We start from the raw sequence: 7,194 nt of genomic DNA on the forward strand, positions 1-7,194 counted from the left end.
TTTAGAAGAGAAGCATCTGAAGGCAAAACCGAAAGCTGTAAGGGATAAATTAACTAGCTGCACAGAAGATCTTCAGTTTGCATCGGGCAGCTGACCTTTAACATGGGAAAGTGCGTGCTTGTTTGCAGTTTTATTGGCGCTCTGCTGGGGGAAACAGTCCCAGCCGGAGCTGTGGTATGTTTTGAGACGGGATCACAAAGTAAACAGAAAGTCCTCGGATCAGCTCAGAGGACAACAGTCCCAAGACACACAGGTCCCACAGGACAGGCAGGCATGCCAATAAACAAGACAGTCAGGGCTGATTGAAATAAGATGAGTCAGATCTCATCATGACATCGAAACGAACTCAGCCCTTCTGATGAGTTTTACTTTTAACAGTAGATGGTGTCAGGGCAGCAGTGTATTGCAAAATTCATGCAATGTTTTTCACAGTCACATAACAGCCACAAGCTTCAATTCATTTTAGGGATTTTTTTTGATAGACCAACACAAAGTAGGACACAACATAGAAAATTATAGAAAACCATAGAAATGGTATTGAAAAAATCTTTTAGAAATCCGAAAAGTGTAATATTTAGCATTTGTTTTCTTCTGTGTATTTTCTGCCAAAGTAAATTTAATTTACCTTACAAAACTATTTTGGACCATTTTGTGCTTACCACATAAAAGCTGAGGTAAATGCATTGAGGTTTGTGGTTAAATGTGATACAAATATGAAAACAGTTCAATATTTTTGCTATCTGCATGTTTGAGTTATGGATTGTTGTTACTTACATTTCTTCATAAGGTTAATCTTTCCTAGTTTTTAAAAAGTTTTATAAAAAAAATACTAACACAATCAAACCACATGGAGAAAAACACATTTTTGTTTCATTTCATTTTTTTCTTCTAATGTATGGCAAATTGTAATTGTCTGTTTCTGTCATTGTTATTCATGCGAGCATAGCTCAGTGTTTGTGTTTCTTTTTCATAATTCAGATGCATCCGCCTGCCTGTGGCTCTGTCATTTGCAGACGCAGACGTTTGACACATGATGACATGTTTACAGAAATCCAACACTTCATCACATTTCTGAACCTCCCAGTTGACATGTGGTGAGTATGGGAGTTTTTGGAAAGTTTTGGTGTGCCACGAATTGTTCTGCAGCAGCCCGTCGGATAAAGAGTTACCTCGGAAACAAAAGGAAGCTGGTCAGCTCGAGTCACCGGTTCCTCCCAGTTTTTTTTTACCTCCACCATGTTTTTCTGACTCCCTGCTTGAAAGAAACAAAAGAGTTTGGAAAAAGCTGGAACAAAGGAGTGTGCATGTGTGTGTGATGTTTACCTGTGCTTCTCTTTGAACGGGCTACATGCTTGTTTTGTGTGTGTGTAAGAAACAGTGGGTTCCTGTCTTCCTACAGAGGAAGGAAAAAGTGCAGAAGACAGAGCAGAGTGACTTCAGGCTGATAAGCCTCATCAGGATGTGTTGGCACGGCTACTCACAACGAGACTTTTTGCTCTTTGGGTTTCAACATTGTAATTGTTTGGTGTCGCCATAGTCCTCTGATGCCATTTTGTTCTTTAGATATGTAACTATTTTTGTTCTCAAAGTGAAATGCAACTGAAACATCCAACACTGGCCAACAATTGTAAACTGTTCTGTGCAGTTTGTTGAAAAAGTATCCACACCCCTGGAGAAACACCTGAGTGAAGTTACCCTCCTCACCACATACCCCAAATGTTTGTCCTGCAAACATTTTAATTTGTGCCACTATCATTTTAAAGATACAGTCAAAAAAAAACCTTGTCAAGATAATTAATTTTATTACAATTGACTTTTTAATGATAAAAACAACATGTAGAACATCAATTCAAACTAAATATAGCCCAATAAACACACTGAGTCTCTGCTAGGTAAGATCAGTATGCTTTAATAAGATATCAGTGCAGAAACACAAACTTCTTACTGGGTTAAAGTCCCCATATAGTAATAATGATATATTAGGTCATTATGAAATTTAGCATATTAAAATATATCTGAATTAGCTAATATAACTGTATGGTATGACAATGACAACAGCAGAAAACAAGTTATTGAACATGGATCCCAGAAGGAAGAAGAAAAACGATGAAGAGACGGTGGAAGAGCAAGGCTTCACACCACATCCATTTGTCATTTTTTGGGGAAAACCCTTCAAGGAGCACAGTATGTCAAGTTAAATACAATGCCAATGTCTTGTCTATTTTAAATACCAAAGTGTTTGCTTCCCACATTTTCTTTTGTTTGTTTTGTTTTGTTTTTTTTTTTGTTGTATTTCTAAACATAAATTTGCTGTTTTTCTGTTTTCTTTGATCAAATTTTCTCAAATCTTTGTTTCTGGTCGAAATTGTCAGAGCAGAAGCTCATCTAAATGGTAGGTGAGATTTCTCTAGGGAAATGTTTCTAATTCAACTTCTGCTTGGCCAAGCCTCTCCATATTCAGTAGTGCAGCTCATTGTTTTAATGTGGTTTCAATGTGAAGAACAACATAATCCATCTCAGGCATTGTTCTGGTTTGATTTTTATTCACCACACTGGTTTTCTGTCAGTCATCTCTCTTTGGTCTCCAAAAACATCAACTTAATGACTGGACAATATTGCACTTTTATTTCCAATAACTAACATTTGAACAAATATCTAGTAAGGTGCTTTTTTTTTTTTTTTTTTTTTACTGGAAACTTATTTGAGTAATTCAAAAATTCTACATTCTATACATAATTCTACACATAATCCCAGAAACAGATACAACTTTTTTCCACTTTGAAAGACGAGGAACATCTTATTTGATTAGTGATAAAATTGTGTTCTTGACCTAAATAAAAATAGACTCATAGAACAAGATGGTGTGTGGAGAAAAATAAGTGTTTTACTAAGCGGAAAAAATTTAATGTGTTAAAACAATTCTCATGTTTTGTAAAAGTAATTATTTTAGGTAAATGTGTGGAAACATAGAGGAAGGTTAATCTTGCTCTGACTTTTACTTTATTTAGGGGCTGGCCTACAAAAGACACAGAATGGTACCACCAATGTTTAAAAATAAAAGTAAAATCATAAGAGCTGAAGGTTGCATTCATGTTAAGGTTTTGTGGCCTGATGGCATACTTTGATTTTTCTTTGTTTGTTCTTTAATTAGGTTTAGCCAAACCTGACCACAAACAGGAAGTGTGTTAATTTGAAAGGGTGAACAGTTGTCTTCCATTTTGTTCCTCAGATGCGTCTAATGTAAATGAAGTTTAACAAAACTATCAGAGATTTGATTTATTTACTTTTGCAGTATAAAATCTGCAATAAAATGTGTGATACTGGCTTATATTTCCCAATTAACATAACATTTGGCTTGCAATTAAAGTAAAATAAAGTGTTCTACTGAAAAAAGAGGCCTGTTTGATGATTTTCTTGAAACTCTTAAAGGAAATAAAGTTTTGCTAGATTTTAACTGTAACATACATGCACCTTACTGTCATTACCTACAGCACTACTGCCAGGAAATCCTCACTTCAGCATTCATCCAAACTAGAATAAAAGTTCAACTTCTCCCTGCAGTCAAATCTTTTCCTGCTAATCCTAAACCTTCCAAACAAGAGCAGCTTCATCAGCAGATCTGACAGATTCCTGTTTGTGTGAGGAGCTAAGGAATCCATTTTCATGAGAAGTTCGTTTGACTTTTCATCAAGATTTGTTGTTTCCATGGATGTTCTGCTCCATCAGCAGCTGCATTTCCATTACAATGTGCACAAAACTTTGTCACTGAAACAACATAATTTTGTAATTTTGGTTTCCAATAACTAAGAAACACAGTTTAAACCAGACATGAATAAGTTTGTTCTTGTGATATGTCACTAGAAAACTGCTTCAACCACTTCCTGTCGTCTTCTTTTTCATGGCAACATCTAGAAAAAAAATGTTTCCATTTCAGCTTTATGATATCAACCAATTTCAGTATGGTCAAAAAAGTCTCTCATCCAACTTTTTATTGGAAAACGAGACATTTTTCTAAATGAAGCAAATTTATTTCTGAAATGTCAAATAGTGGAATTATATAATATAAACTGAGTATAAACTGAGCTTTTATTTTACTTGAGATTATTGGATATTTAGGGAAGGTGTGAAGTAGCGACTAAATCATCAAAGTTATAAAAATATCTACCCTTTTACTACTTTGACTGTGATTCCTAGATTCTTAGATGTCATGAATTTCAGTGGTAGTTCTTACGGTTAATGTTGTAACTGTTTTTCTCTTCTGCTCCGTATGAACAACTCTAACCTGATAATCTGGCTAGCCTGCAGGTTGCCGCTTTAAAGATATCCCACTTGAAACACAAGTCCTTTTTTAAATTTTTAGCTGATAGCGATAACCAGCCCATGCTAAAAATAACAATAAGGCTACTGCTGTTTCACATGTAAAATGTAAAAATTTTGTTGGAGCAGAGTAACCAAAAATATTTTCACAAAAGTTATTTGTTAATTAACAACTGAAGCTGAAGGATTTAGTCAACTTTTTGGAGGGCGAAAACTGTGCACTTGAAGGGTGAACTCAATACATAATGTCATGATAAGGCACATTTTATGGGTTCAAATAATATTACCAAAAAAAAAAACAACAACAACAAAGAGAATATCAATAAAATTCAGTGTTAATGGGTCCAAAACATGTAATAAAAGTTCTAAAAATGACACATACATGGTCTATGAAGCACCATTATTTCATAGAAGCAACTTGAAAACTATGCAATTATGTGGCAACTTCACCTTCCTTAAAATATTTAAAATGCTACATATCTGAAAAGTGAAACTTAGAAAACACATGTTCAACATTTTTACTCTGATTTGTTTTTTTCCCTCTTTAGTGTGTAAAAGTAAGAACAACAGTACTGGCCAGCCAACAGATTCAACAGATATTTCAGAATAAAAGAGAGGAAAGAAAACAGGTGGGGGAGGGAAAGGTAGGGCCCGACACCACAACATGGAAACGGGACGACAGGAATTGGCCCAGAGAGAGTTCTTATCTAAACAGCATCTACGGAAAGAGGGGCAACTGAGGACAAAGTACCAGGACACATTAAACACTAAAAACACCATGTTCAACATTAGTTCTGATTTTAAATACATAACATGTATGTGTACAATTTCTATAGTTTAAAAGTGGTCACCACACAAAGACATTAGCTTCAGAAACAAACAGCGAGACGCAGAAAAATACGGAAAAAAGGAAGAGAGAAATAAGTTTCACTGACATTGTCAGGGTGGAAATTAATTTATGAGGAATAATAATATTCTGTAACAAAGCTCTCTGGTGTTGGCAGCCACTCTGGTGAGAATAAAACAGGAACTGGCCTTGTCTGATAACTGCAAAGTATATAAACTCTGTTTTCACAGGGTGATGCTTTTTTACAAAGTTCACTTTTAATGTGAAAAATCTGTGACTTTCTTCTTCCTCTGTCCAGTTTGCACCACGGTGAGCACAGAAGTCATGGGCTGACCTCAGTGCTCTAAAGAGGCGACGGAAACTGTATGACTTTTTTTCTACAAGCCGAACCCATAAAACCCTCAAACATTTCTACATAGTTAAAGTGCCCTCCTGATTGGCCAAGATGCCCATTTCAGTCCCTCCACACGCCCTCTGATTAACCTGAGTGATTGTCAAAAACACCTTTAAATCTCAATCTTTAAATCTCTCTTACAATCTCACATTCCTTTTAATTATACCTTTTCCCCATGCTGAAAATTGCCTTTTCCACCATTGTATTTGTTCATTTCTTTTTCAGTATTTGAAAAACAAAAACTAAAAAGTTCTACTTAAGTATTCCTTTCATGTCTCTCTGTTATGCAATTGCAAAGTAAATCTTTGACTTTTGAACTAAGCTGATGAACACAAAACATCAAACTATGAAAAAAGGTCAGTTTATGTAACATTTTACAGCTAAAAAAGCAAAACCTTAAAACTTTAACTAAATGCTTTAGGTGAAAATGATTATTTACTGATTTATTTTTTCAGTCAAGTGATTTAAAAAATATATATTAAGTCAGTCTTGAATTGGAAAGTAGTAGCAAGAGATGCACAGACAAATTGACCGCTATTGTACAATTTTATATTGATTAACTTCGAGTGATGAATAGCTTGGAATAAAATAAAAAAAGGACATTTATCAGATTAGTAAGTATACAGCTAACATGCAAACTCAGTGATGTCAGAAGCTTCTAGAAAGAAGAAAACCATATTTTATACAAAGACATGTCGACTGTTCATACAGGCTGCTACAACAACCATCTGGGACATTTGAAGGAACGAACTAACCCGGAGTCAATTCACCAACCGATGAAATAAGAGCTAACTAGCTATGTAATGAAAGCAGCCATCATAGCAAACACAAAGTGCTAGAAGCTGTTATATCATTTTGTCTTAATTTAAAATAATACTCAGTTTTGGTATGTTATCTCTTTCCGCTAGCGACGGAAAGTTTATGAACAAAACAAAACTAGACATCAGAAATTAGGAACAAATCTCTAATTTTAATGGAATTAAATCCATATGGATTTAATTACTCTAGAGCAGTGGTTCTTAACCTGGGTTCGATCGAACCCCAGGGGTTCGATGAGTCAGTCTCAGGGGTTCGGCGGAGCCAATGCCGTCGTGATGACGCCCCGCTTCGCCATCACTTGCTGCAGAGGATCACGTTACATTGCTTAGCCAATCAATGCTGAGGAGGAGCATTGATTGAAAGAGCTCCACTCTCGGCATGGATTTGAACTTGTGTCTTTAATTACTTAAGCAAAACTAACCGTTTTTTTACCAAATTCTGTAGCTTTCGGTGTACTTCTAAATCTGCTACTTAGTCGCATCTTTTCGGGGTTGGTACTGCCTTTAGTGGTGTGGGGGTGGTAACACAACTAATGTAATTACATTACTAAATCAGAATACCGCAAAGTCTTTATTATTAATTTTTCATTCTCTTAAGAATGTAGAGCTAATTAAATGATCTAAACAAGACCTTAAAGTGGTACCAGTTTCTCACGATGGCCAACCTGTTGAAACTGTGGCAAATTTGAAATACCTTGGGTCGTTCCTGGACAGTCAGATCAACTTTGCTGAAAGCACTGGCTTTATTTTGAAGAACTTTTCTCAGAGTCTACCTTTTAAGAAGACTTGGTGATCTTGGGTTGACCCATCTGGACTAG

At 35.6% G+C, this 7,194-nt stretch overlaps 1 long non-coding RNA gene across 1 annotated transcript; it reads left to right on the plus strand.

The window, feature by feature from the left end:
* Window positions 1-518: 518 nt before the first annotated feature.
* LOC107835258 (uncharacterized) lies at window positions 519-6,021 on the plus strand. Its single transcript, XR_001661078.1, has 2 exons — window positions 519-2,821; window positions 2,893-6,021. It is a non-coding gene; the product is annotated as an uncharacterized LOC107835258 (long non-coding RNA).
* The last annotated feature ends 1,173 nt before the right edge of the window (window positions 6,022-7,194 follow it).

The sequence above is a fragment of the Poecilia formosa genome, unplaced genomic scaffold (genome assembly GCF_000485575.1).
Source record: "Poecilia formosa unplaced genomic scaffold, Poecilia_formosa-5.1.2 Scaffold1356, whole genome shotgun sequence".
Lineage (NCBI taxonomy): Eukaryota > Metazoa > Chordata > Actinopteri > Cyprinodontiformes > Poeciliidae > Poecilia > Poecilia formosa.